Source organism: Saccopteryx leptura, chromosome 2, assembly GCF_036850995.1.
Source record: "Saccopteryx leptura isolate mSacLep1 chromosome 2, mSacLep1_pri_phased_curated, whole genome shotgun sequence".
NCBI lineage: Eukaryota > Metazoa > Chordata > Mammalia > Chiroptera > Emballonuridae > Saccopteryx > Saccopteryx leptura.
Genome location: NC_089504.1, coordinates 75,325,996 through 75,339,071, shown reverse-complemented (window position 1 = coordinate 75,339,071; position 13,076 = coordinate 75,325,996). Strand labels below are relative to the sequence as shown.

General features: G+C 42.8%; 1 protein-coding gene across 3 annotated transcripts in view; it reads left to right on the top strand.

Moving 5' to 3' along the window:
- The first annotated feature begins 806 nt into the window (after nucleotides 1-806).
- Nucleotides 807-13,076, top strand: part of FREM1 (FRAS1 related extracellular matrix 1) — a 176,472-nt gene continuing 164,202 nt past the window's right edge. For all 3 annotated transcript variants that reach the window (XM_066368198.1, XM_066368196.1, XM_066368197.1), the window contains exon 1: nucleotides 807-1,019. The gene's annotated coding sequence lies outside the window, so the exon portion shown is untranslated. The remainder of the gene's footprint in view (nucleotides 1,020-13,076) is intronic.

Here is a 13,076-nt window from a genome sequence, read left to right as displayed (position 1 = left end):
CAGATGGTATGCCATTATTTATTTCTTTTTCTGGTACAGATGAAAAGTAAAGTTAGTACGCAGTTTTTAAGCAACAAGCCTCTTACCCACTGAACCCTGACGAGTTTAACTCACTGAACCTCTGTTGATAGGACATTTCTTGACCTGTGACAAGTTGACTCAGTGGAGTCATTAACTATATGCAAATGAGATGAGATTAATGAGACTTCTTTGCTGAAGAAATAAGTACTTAGAAACAGAACCCTGGAATGCCCTAACTTGCCCTTTGAATGCTGTGACTAAAGTTGAAGGGGCTCATTTCCTTCCTCTTTCTTTCTGAATGAACGCTGGGCATCTCCTCTCAATGGAATGAAAACCTTTCAGGGTGGGAATTTGTTTGAAGAAAAGATGTTCAGGAGAAAAAGTGTGTTTGAGGAGTTTGAAGGCTCTGGAAACAACTGTGTGAGTATGTATGTGGGTGGGCGTTTGTTAACATATGAGTGTGTGTACATGTGTGCTGTTGTATGTGTGAGTATGCACACACTGGGCGTGAAGGGGTGTGGATATGTGCGTGCATACCTGTGAATGTGTTCTTGTGTGGATGGGTCACCTGTGGGTGCCTGTGTGTGCGTGTGTGGCATGTGTGCACCTTTGTGTGGTGCATTTGGGTGACTGTGTACATGTTGCATGTGCCTGTGTGTGTGAGATGCATCTGTGCGCTGCGGGCGGAAGAGGCAGCTTCAGCTCAGCCAGTGGCAGAGCAGTTAATACATAACTAATAGTGAGAAAGGAAGCTGTGAGAGACAGGGAAGGGAAGCTATCGACCTCATTAACAAAGCTCAGTTTTGTCCCTGTGGACCCAACCAGCAAACGGGACTGACGAGCAGTGGCTCTCCGCCAGGGAGGTCGGGGCTCCCTGCAAACAGTCGCAGGCATCCTTTATCGCGCCCTGCTCAGAGGGAGTCCTCAGGCTTGGCAGCCGGGAAGTTTTCAGAGCAGCAGCCGCAGCAGCCTTGGAGAAGACCAGCAAAGACAGTTCTGTATGTGAACTTCAGTTCTATATTTTCTCGTCGTGGGGGGTGGGTGGGTGGTGTTAATGGCTTTTTAGTACAAAGAAAGCTAAAACTCAGCTGACCTGAAAGACTGGAATTTCAGCTCTCTCTTCTTCCCTGGGTTGTTTTTCCTCCCCATTCTTCTCAAAGCTCTTTAAACCAAAGATTAACCGGTCAGTGACTCTGATCCCGCCAAGGGTTTCTAACTTTGGGCTTGAAAAGGAAAACCACTACCTGTAAGTATCTGCTTTATGTACTTCCACTCATCTTAACTGGTAATGTTATGTTACCAAAATGCCCCAGAGGTTCTGTGTGCCATGGTAGCATTAACTCCAAGTAATGATGCAAGAAGCAAATAGAGTTTGCTTGCAAAAGTTTAATTCTCATGTAAACTCAGAAGGTAGTAGCTTGCAGTATTAAAATAATATATGCTCAAAATGAGATTCTTTTTATTATGTAACAAAAATTTATAACTCACTTCTGAATCCATTTCCAATGGCACTCACCAATGAAATAACCATTTTCAAATTTTGACCCCCTCCATCATCAGAACGTTTTTTCTCAGCTAAATAAAATGGCAAAGGAAAAAAATGCTAAAGTTAATAAAACAGATAACATTCTCATGGTATAAAGATATGGAAATTCGGAAATGATTTTTGGATATCTTTGCTTTAGTTTAGTTATATTTGGATATATATATTTTAAAGCATGGTTTCTTTTTAAATGAGGACAAGAGATAGTGTTGGAGAGGCAAAGAAATCAATCATATTGTTCTGAAGTTTTATTGAGCCCTTTTTAACCTATTACTGTGATTTAGTCTAGAAACTTGGATGCTGTAGCAAATAGTGTGTTGTTTTCCTTTGGATACAGAAATAATTTTTAAGGCATCTAATTTTTTTTCTGCCCTTTACTATTGCTCTCAGTCTTGTTGCGTGGCACGAATTACAAAGCTTTAAAAGAGCATTTCCGGAGGCTGGTTGGAGTCTCTGGCCTGGGAATCTTGCTGGGGAGATTAACCTCTTCAGGGCTGCTCTGCAGACCAGACCTAGTGGGTGGGGCGAATGCTCTTCATGTTTCTGCTCTGGAAAACTGATACAGCCAGTTAAAGCTTGAAGAGTTACTTCTAAGTGCCCTGCCTGCACTCGATCAAAGTGCTTTCAGCAGAACTCTAGGAAAATGTTGACTACCTTTGCTCTCAGCATGCGTACGACCCACCAGGGTGCTTTGTGAAAAGCAGGTGCCACCCCCAAAGAATCTGAGACCTGGGGTGGGCCCTGAGTGTCCCCAGGTGATTCTGATGCAGGCGAGGTCACACTTGGATAAGTACCTTGTTCTTGGCGATTTACATTCTTGTTACGTACTTGGTTAATATTAAACCTCATATCTAATTAATAAACTTGAGTTTGAGCTGATGTTGAGTGGAAGTTATGTGCAACATGGTTTTGCATGGTTGGCCGACAAACTAAGGGCTTTTAAACTAGCTTTCCCACCAACCCCGTCTTTTTATTTTTTCTTGCTCCCCTTTCCATCTCTGCCTTTCAATTCCCAGGAGTAAGAAAGGCAGTTGGGCAAACGTACTTGGACATCATACTTTCCTGCTTCCGAGCGTTGGGCTTATTATCTGACCTGCCTCCACATGGCCAAGCAATGTTTGTCTTGTAAACTTTAAGCCTAGGCCTGTGCTTGATCCTTTCTCAGCCTCCAGGGATGCCTTGTTCCTGGAATGGTCTAGGGTGAGTTAGGTGGAACTCAGCTGGATTTCTTGTGACTGTTTAGGAGCACTCTATTTCTTAGGAACTGGATTTACATCGGACCAGCCCACAGATTGAGAGGAATATGGAAGTGATTCTTCCGTCCTGTCCTTGTTGTCATTTGACAGCATATGAATATAAGAATCCAGCCCCCTCCCCATCCCCAATGACATTTTATAGCACTGTATGTTTATGGCATTGTGCACTGATCACAAAAATTAGGAGATATTTTATAGCTTCATATTCATTTTGAAATACCCCCTAATTTTTGTGAGCAGTATATATTTAACGTGAAAGAATATAGGATGTGGATATCAGTACTTCTTTCTTTTTTCTCATTCTCCTCGGTCTGAGTATTTGGGGGTGCCTGCCATATGCCAGACTCACTGCTCATTTCCAAGGACTCCAAAATCACCAATGAGAATAGTATAGATTCCAAAATCACCAGTGTGTTCATGATGTTTCAAATTTTAGCTGTTGCTAACCAATATTGGATGAGCCGCCGAATCTCTCTAAGTGTCACTTCTTCCACTGATAAAACCAAAAGGTTGAATTCAACGAGTCCTGGTATCTTTCCAGCTCTGGAATTTTGACACTGATGGATATGGCTATGGCATAGTCTTCCAAACTCAGTTACTGGTGAGTGGGAACTTTTTTTTACTTTCTAATTTTTTATAAATGTATAGTTGGCCAACGATAGAATGGGAACTTTTTAATGTTTGCTTTGAGAACAGACTAAATATTGTATTAGCCTTACTGTTTTCCTTAAAAATTTCTCAAAAATATCATTTAATTTTCCTCCCTCTCACAAAGAACCAAGACCAGCAGTATAGTGAGTTAGACAAATGCCACCTTCACAGAGCACACTGTCAGTCCTCACAATGGGATCCTGTCCCTCTCTGGGAAGGCAGTTTCTCTGGGCCAGGTTACATAGGACTGCAGCCTCTTATCTTGTCTGAATCTGGTGTTGCTGCCCCTTGGAGAGCTGGGTGGTCCAAGCAGGGCTTGCCAGCTTCCATACTCGCACAGCTTGCAACCTGACCCTTTCATTCAAGTGATTTAATAGCTTTTGTACTACCAGGTGAGCTCAAACAGAGACTTTTGAAGGGCTGGGGGAGAAAAACAACCTTCTAACAAAATCTCACATTTTGTCTGCAGTGTAGCTTCTCTCCCTGAGGTGACTGGGGCAGCATTTCAAAGTGTTCTAAAACCTGGCCATCAAGATAAGAAACTATAGCTGTGATCTCTGCATTTTTCTGACAAATGTAGCCTCCAGATGTCTGAAGATACCATGCTTGGGTGGGAAACTACTCACTGGACGAGAGAGCACAGGGATCTTGCAAAGTTAGGATATTTTTGAACAAAATGTTCTCGGCCTCTCTTTGTTAAGTTTAAAGGAGATGGCAGAATAGTCTTTGATTTCACTCTTATCCCTCCGCATTTATGGGGTTGCCACTGTGATAGCAGAATACTCCCGTTGTGCATCGTGCAAAGGCCGCTAAGATCGTATATAACTCTTCACTCTCAACTTTGTCCTTGAAGTGTTCCTATCTGGCTTCCAAAGAGACAGGGGCAGATAACACTCCAGGACTCACTAAGCCCCAACTTCTTCCATGGGATTCTGCACTTCCCTGGGACCCCATCTCTGCGTTCTATCATGTGTTATCAGCTGCTCAGAATTTACAGATGCTCCCTGCATTCTTCTCTTAAAGTAAATGAGCCAGGACTTTGTCTCATGGGGTTGCACTCAATGCCGTGGAATTTTAATTCCGAGGTCTACATTTCTTGTTAGTACAAAATTTCTTTCTTCTGTAAATCATAAGCCAAAACCATTGTGAAGTTAGGAGAATCTAAATTCCTAGATGAAAACTCATCCAAATGTTTGGATGTTTTTGGCTGTTTCCTATCAAATCCCTTTCATGGCCCAGACTTGTTTTTCCAGTAAAAGGGATTCTTCTTGAACAGACAACACAGCATCAACACAAAAGCAATTATTTAATTCTGATTTATGTAAATATTCCTCTTTATAAGAATGTGGTAGCATCCTACATACTATTTCATTTCATTCTATTCTATTTCATCAAACATGCATTAGTGATTGTTTTAAAACCAAAAGGTAGTATAATAGGTGATCATGAAAATTAAGTCAGAATAGTATAGTAGAAAAAAAAAGTGGCCTTCGAATAAATTTCAACTGGATTCAAAACCTGGGCTGCAATATTTTTTGGTCCTGTAATGTTTGGCAAGTTAGGTAGCCAGTTTCCTAGGGAGAGATGTGGGTAGTGATACCAGGTATGTGTAAGGGCTAAGAGACCTTGGGAAGTACCAAGCATGCTGCATGACGTCTGGTAAGTTCTAACTAAATATTCCTTCTTTGGGAAAGGGCTAACACAGCTGTGAAGACTGGAAAGAAGTAAACATGTGGCAAACCACTCAACTTATATGTGAAAAGAAAAGAAAATAAGAAATAAAAATTTTATTCCCCCAGATCTCATTGACTGGGCAGGACAGATTTTAACTCATCACTCTCTGGCCCTTACCGCCAAGATCGGCAGCCTCGTTGTTGGGCAGATAAAATATATTATGCTCACTTTGTTAAAGATGGCGCTGCCCACGAGGAGGCTGTTGCCCAGGTGATATTAATATGTGTTGGGGGTGGGCTAAAGGCAGGCAGAATCCTTGTAGCCTGGGGCTTGGTTTTGGGACTAAGCCTTTCCCACCCTTTTTGATGTGGGGTGGTACAGTCCCATCTTGACTCAGATAGGTGACTTTCTATTAGAGACTTCCCTATTGTGTATATTGGATTAAAGGTTTGGATTTCTACACTATAAAATAGGGGCAGAATAGGAGCTTGTGCTCTTGGTTCCTGAGATTAATATTAGAGGAGAAAGCAGAGAGCAGAGAGCAGAGAAAGGCCACGTGGAGGAGGCCAGGAGAGGCAGCCAAGATGGCAGAGTGTTGAGTGAGAAGCCAGTTAGTGCAGAGTTTGTGCAGAGAGAAGGAAGGAGATGGGGAACAGAGGTGAATAAGTCTGGTGAGCTAGAAACCTTTGATTCTAGAAAACTCGGATAAGTCAGTAGCTTTGTGAGCACTGAATGTGAGTGGGTTTTGGAGCCCAGTGTGTGTTTTTACTTGCCCGTCAGATGCAAGCTAGAATTAAAGATGACAGCCCATCAGTTCTTGGCTCCATTGTTTCTTTACCGACTGTCCGAATCCAGTGCGAACCTGCATGTGAATGGCCACAATGGTGGCTCCTGGCTTTACACTCGTCCTCACTTGATTCTTTCTCACAGATTGAGTAGAAGTCTCAAACAGATGCTTGATCTCACAGACTCCCCCAGTGATTAGTGGGGAGAGAGCAATGGTGATGTGAAAATTATTCTGGCTCCTCGTTTCCTCCTGATCCTCCAGTATTGGAGACTTTTACTCCATTGTAGCGTAGAGTTCAACCTTATAGGAAATGTTTGTTTGAGAATTTGAAACTCTGGAATTGCACCATGGTGAGCCTGTGAACTACTACCAAATTGAAAGAAATAGTTGCTCAGACATACGGCTTTCTTTCTTCCCTCTTCCTCTCCTTCTCTCTCTCTTTATCCCCATCCCTTGTCCCTCCCATTCCCTCCCTCTCCCTCAGACATGCAGCTTCCTTTGCTTTCTCTCTCTCTTTCTCTCTGGCTATTTCTCTTCCTTCCACCAGTTTTTCCTATAGGCTCACTACTTGCATTGGGGTAAGTCAGTGAGCATCCCTGTTCCAGGCCCAATGACCAGCCAGGTACTAGAGGTACTTGAATGAGCAGAACAACCATGATTGTTATCTTCAAGAAGCTCAGAGAGGTAAAAGGTGGGCTTTTTATAAAAAAATGACTGCAAGTAAATAATTAAATGTCTGTAAGTGTACAACCTGAGATTAGGGGTACTACAGGATTCTATCTAATCGGATAACACTAGTCTGGGATGAGGACACCTTCTAGATAGGTAGAATGTAGTCAGGCTAACAGGGTGGCTGGTGGGAGTGGGGGAAGGGCACTCATGGCAGATGGCACAGCACAGACAGACCCTGAAAGGCCCTGCATGGGCTGCATGGTGACTTTAAACAGGGCAGGAGACCTGTGTGCACCTGTCAGTGGCAAGGAGGAGGGCTGTGTGAGAAGAGGCTGGAGAACTGGGCGAAGGACAATCATTCAGGGAAATCCAGTCTCACAAAAGGGACCCTAGAACCAATACTCCTTCCCTCAAACAAAGATCCCTTCCTGTGTCTGTGCCTCAGCTCCGGCACTGCTGGACGACTCTGAAGGAACATTCTTTCTAAAAGCAAGTTGAGATTCCACCCATTCACCCTGGAACCAAAGAGTCAAGTCTGTTCTCCTTCAAATATCTGAAGGTAGACTAATTTTGTTTTGCAAATTGCTACTAAAGTAGGCCTGCTCTTTCCCATACATATGCAATTGCTTTTCAAAAATGTAAAGTATCACGTTTGTGCTTGTTGAAAGCACATTTACTGGCTTCAGTCCATCTCTCCAGCCTCCGATTGTCCAGGCTGTGTATCTTGATTATGTTCTCAGTGATGACTATTCACCTTCCTAGATTTGCACTGTCTGTGAACTGGATAAGATTGTCTTCTATATTCTTTGTTTAGGAATTTGGAAAGTTGTTTAACCAGAGGGGGCCAAAATAGGGCATAACTTAAGATGTTTCTCTTAAGAGAAATGGTGTCACAAATCTCTTCTTTCTTTTTAAAGAGGAAACTAGACAAACATCTCTATAATCCAAACCCACAGAAGTGTCTAAGTTTAAATGGAAAGAGCGCAAAGATATCAATGTGTCTTGGTATTCGTTTATTTTTATTTTTATTTATTATTTTTTTATTCATTTTTAGAGAAAGAGAGAGAGAGAGAGAGGAGGGAGGAGCAGGAAGCATCAACTCCCATATATGCCTTGACCAGATAAGTGCAGGGTTTTGAACTGGCGACCTCAGTGTTGCCAGGTCAACACTTTATCCACTGTGCCACCAGAGGTCAGGCGGTATTCGTTTTTTAACAAGAATGCGAAGGCAGTTCAACTGTAATTGCTGATTTCATTTCTTGGTATAGGTTCTAAATGCATATCACATTCAACAGAAAGTTTTGTCCTCCTGCCTTCAAAACATGTAAATACTACACCATCGGGTATGGTGTGATAAATGCCATGTGATGAGTTTAAATGAAATGCAGTTCTCTGCAATAGCAGACAGGAATCTTCACAAATGGACTGATCAGGTCTGAGGACATCTTGGAGGAGGCATTGCAGGAGGTGTTAACCTGTGAGAAGGATTTTACTGAATGAGGATGGAAGCAAAGACATTCCAGGCAGGAGGCAGACAGGAGCAGGGACAGAGAGGTGGGAAGTGTCCGGCAGGTCATGTGAATGTGTAACTGGAGCTTGGGGGCTGGGGTAGGGCATTGGTTTGGGGAGACAAAAGGCCTTGGGAGTAGATATGCAGTGGGAAGCAGGTTGAGGTCAAATTTTTAAGGGGTGTCACATTTCTGATGGTACAATGTGACCAGGAGAGGAGGAAAAAGAGGGTGGAAAGAGAAGGAAGTACAAATAAAAGAAAAAGAGGCATTGGTGAGGTAGAGAGAGAACCAGGTGTGTACCCAGCTACAGAAACCAGGGAGAAGCAGTTCTGTGCAGTGTGGTGGAGGGCGCTGGTGCTGCAGAAATCAGAGGGGATTGTGGGAGAAGTGTTCTATTTGATACGCTGTTTAATTCACTGGCAGCCTTGGGACAGCTATTTCCATGGACTGGTGGCAATCAGAATCAAGTGGTCCTTTTAGGGAATATAAACTGGTAAAGGTTGAGATAACTTTTCAAGGAGATAGGCCAACCTGCCAAGAGGAGGGACATTAGGGAAGAGGAGAAAGAATATTTGATGAGTGTTAGCAGCAATAGTCATAAAAGTAGTAGTCAGAATACTAATATTTATTGAACACACTCATTGTAAGGTTGGTGGATAATGAGGGATGGTCACTTGGGGAACCCAGGCCCGCGAACTTCGGCTAGGACAGCCCACAACCAAGCACGCCAAAAGAAACTTCCTAGGAGTCCTTGGGAAAAAAGCGACTGACTGTCAGCCAGTGGGATTACGCTACGTCATATTAGCCCAACTTCCCTAGAGGACCCCTTTTTAAATTTACCCACACGGTCTCTCCATGTGCGATTTTCCTGACCTCCATCTTCCAGGCCAGTGATTCTCATCCGAGAATCGCTCTGTACTAAATAAAGCCTTTACGATTCCACACTTGGTGGCTACGCCCCTTCCTTCCTTCTTGGAGGGGAAAAATACCTTACACTCATTATGTGCTAGATGCTCACCCATACTTTTCATTTGATTCTCACAATAGAACCATGGGTTGATGTTTTAGCTTGTTTTAAATATGAGAAAACTGGGACTACCGACTTGAATTTGCCAAGGTGACATCACCAGTAAGTGGCAGAGCCAGCACTCAAACCTAAGTTAGCACGTCCCCCAGTCTCACTGTTGTGACTGCATGGGTGCTCACACTGGGACAGCTCCTTTCCTGTTGTAGGCGTGGCTTCTCCCATGCGGAGGGCAATTGGCCTGCTGATTAAGTGATAACAATAATAATAATGAGTGACGTCACGGAAATGGCGCCGTGAGCAGCGCGTCCGACAGATCTCCCCAAAATCACAACAAATTTATCAACTAGAAACAGGAAAATTTATCTTCGGAGCAAACTGAAAGCAATAGGACTGTTATCACTCGAATCTGAGAGACGAGGGTGTGGAGGAAGCTACCCCAGGGACGTTCACTCAAGCCGCGAGAAAGTGCGCCGGTGGTAAGTCATCCCGCACTCGGAAGCCGCCGCCGCCACCGCCGCCGCTGCCGCCGCCAGCCCGGGTCGGTTGCAGAACGAGCGGCGAGCAGCTGCTGGCGCGCTCCCGGTCTGGTTGCAGACCGAGCATTGCAGACCGAGCACCGCTAACGTTCCCAGCGGCCCGCGCACGGGGAGCGGGAGAGGCCCCAGGGCGGTATTCCCTACTTGGGAGATTCTCTCCGCGGGCGGGGCACCTCACCCAGCCATTCAAGCTAACAATCAAGCGTTGGGGGAGGGGCGCGTGCAGGCAGCCTGAAATACCTTCGGGAGCACAGCTGCGACCCAATTACTAAAATTAACTTAACCCGTGAAATCTGCGCACCCTCGGTTCTAATTGATAAGATCTCTCTCAGTTCACCGACCCAAGACAAGAGGCTTGATATTTTTTGGTGCCTCTCGCTAAAGGGGCGGGGGCAACTTCTGATTGATAGAGCCTCCATATTCAGGGATAAACGCTAACAAGAAGGACTTGGCAGATAATAAGATCTATAGCACACTAGTCGCAAGCAGAGACTAGTCCCTCTTCTTACCGGCCAAAACAGGCTACAAAGTGTGGAAAGCCTGGGTTGAGAGGTCCAACGGAATGCTAGGCGCTGAACAATCACCTTGACAACAATTGACTCCCACCCCCGCCTGATTACACTGGAGGCCCTGACTGTCAGAGCCCTTCCCAGAGCCTTGCACTGAGTGGGGATAGAGTGGGGATTTCCCAGCTCTTTGAGCCTCTTACTCCCCAGACAGAAGCAGTGGCAGCCTTGTGGCTGGATCGCCAGGCTGCTGGTTCGGGAAGGGGGGACTGGGAGAGAGAATCCACGAAGGCGAACTCTCTCGTCGGTAGACCCTGCAGACGCCGGCAGGCCTTGACTACCAGCAAGACTAAAGCCAATTGTGTGACATTGCCGTAGAACCCCATCAATTGCAAGTCCCTGCCTGGGTGGGGCGCAGGGGCAGGGCCTGGGGTGCAGAGTCGCCGACCGGGAAGAGGGAGAGAGGAGAAGGAGGAAGAGGTTGACATCTCAAAATCAGGAAAAATCCACAGACTTTGCAGCTTGTTCCACTGTTTGTTTTTTTTTTTTTTTTTTTTTTTTTGTTGTTGTTGTTTGTTCCTTCTATCTTATTGCCTTTATTTCCTCCACCTCAGTCCTTCTATTCTCTGCCCATCTTATGCTTCCCTTTTCTTGAACTACACTACCCATAAGTGTTACATTTTATTTCTCTTCTTCATCCTCACCCTCCTTTGGGGTTATACTCCAGGACACTTAATTCTCACTCTCTCCTCTTTTGTTTTTTTTTGCCTTATTTTGTTTTTTTCTCTTCCTTTTTTATTTCTTCCTTCGTTTTTCTCTTTTTCTTATTTTTTCCTTTCTATTTGTTTTTTTCTTTTCTCGTTTTACTTTCCTCCCATTTAATCCTCAATCACGAACAAATTAGTTAATTTGGGACTCAAGGTTTTTTTTGGCTTTGTTTTTCTTTTTCGGTTTTGTTTTTGTTTTTTTCTGGTTGGTTTGTTTTTGTGGCATTTTGGGTCCTCCCAACCCAAGGTCTCCATTGTATTTGGTCTTTGCTCCACTTAATACAACGTATTTTTACTTATTATTTTTATTTTTTCTTCTTGATTATTCCTTTTTTTGTCCTTTTTTCTGGTTCCCTCTTGTCCCTCTCATTATATCTCTTGGTTGACCGTCACCCGCAGGCAGATCAACTTATGCTTGTCTAAGATTTTCTTCCTTTTTTTTTTTTATTTATTTTTTATTTTTTTATTTATTTTTTTATTTTTTGCCCCCTTGAACTCTACACCGCAAACCAGGCCCTCCATTATAGGCACGATATTTCCCTGAGGAGGGGAGAGGAGGGAAGGAGAACAAAGAAAAAAAAAGGGGGAAATAATAAATTATTACTGCTTTTTTTTGTGGGGTGTTTTACCCTTTGTTTTTTGTTTTTTTTTTGTTTTTTGTTTTTTTGTTTTTGTTTTTGTTTTTTTTGTTTTTTTGTTTTTTTGTTTTTTACTTTTTACTCTTTATTAATTCTAATTAGTGCTATCAACAAGACCACCCTCAGATGCCAATAAGAAAGAGGAAATCGAATATTATGGATACAAAAGAAAGAGAGGTAACACAAATAGATGTGGAAAAATCTATGGAGAAAAGACTTAACATATTGGAAGCCTTGGAGCAAAATGACAGAGAATTTAAAATAGAAATCTTAAAAATACTCAGAGATATACAAGAAAACATGGAAAGGCAATATAGGGAGATCAGAAAACAACTCAATGAACACAAAGAATATATTACCAAGGAAATTGAAACTATAAAAACAAATCAAACAGAAATGAAAAACTCAATTCACGAGCTGAAAAACGAGGTAACAAGCTTAGCTAGCAGAACAACCCAGATTGAAGATAGGATTAGTGAAATAGAAGACAAACAACTTGAGGCACAACAGAGAGAAGAAGAAAGAGACTCAAAAATAATAAAAAACGAGAAAGCCCTACAGGAATTATCTGACTCCATCAGAAAGAATAACATAAGAATAATAGGTATATCAGAGGGAGAAGAGAAAGAAAATGGAATGGAGAATATACTCAAACAAATAATAGACGAGAACTTCCCAAGCCTGTGGAAAGAACTAAAGCCTCAAATTCAAGAAGCAAACAGAACACCGAGTTTTCTTAACCCCAACAAACCCACTCCAAGGCACATCATAATAAAGATGACACAAACCAATGACAAAGAAAAAATTCTCAAGGCAGCCAGGGAAAAGAAGAGTACAACATATAAAGGAAGGCCTATTAGATTATCATCAGATTTCTCAGCAGAAACTCTACAAGCTAGAAGAGAGTGGACCCCAATATTTAAAGCCCTGAAAGAGAGGAACTTTCAGCCACGAATACTATACCCATCAAAGCTATCCTTCAAGTATGAAGGAGATATAAAAACATTCACAAATACAGAAAAGATGAGAGAATTTATCACCAGAAAGCCCCCACTCCAGGAAATACTAAAGGGGGTTCTCCAACCAGATTCAAAGAACAAAAGAAAACAACACCACAAGTAACAGCTCCACCAAGAACACAATAAAACCAAACTTAAACTGTGACAACAAAGGAAAAAAAAGGGGGGAGAGAATGGAGATTAACAGTAGCAAAGGACGATGAAGTGCAGAATTACTTATAAGATAGGGTACTACAATGAATATGGTAGGTACCCTTTTCATTACTTAATGGTAACCACCCTAGAAAAAACCACCACAAAAACACATGACTTAAAAAAGGTAGCAACAGAGGAAAGAAGTATGGAACACAAACAAACAGAAACAAATGATAGAAAAACAAAAGAGAAGAATCAAACTAGATACAAAACTAACAGAAAGCAATTTATAAAATGGCAGTAGGGAACCCACAAGTGTCAATAATTACACTA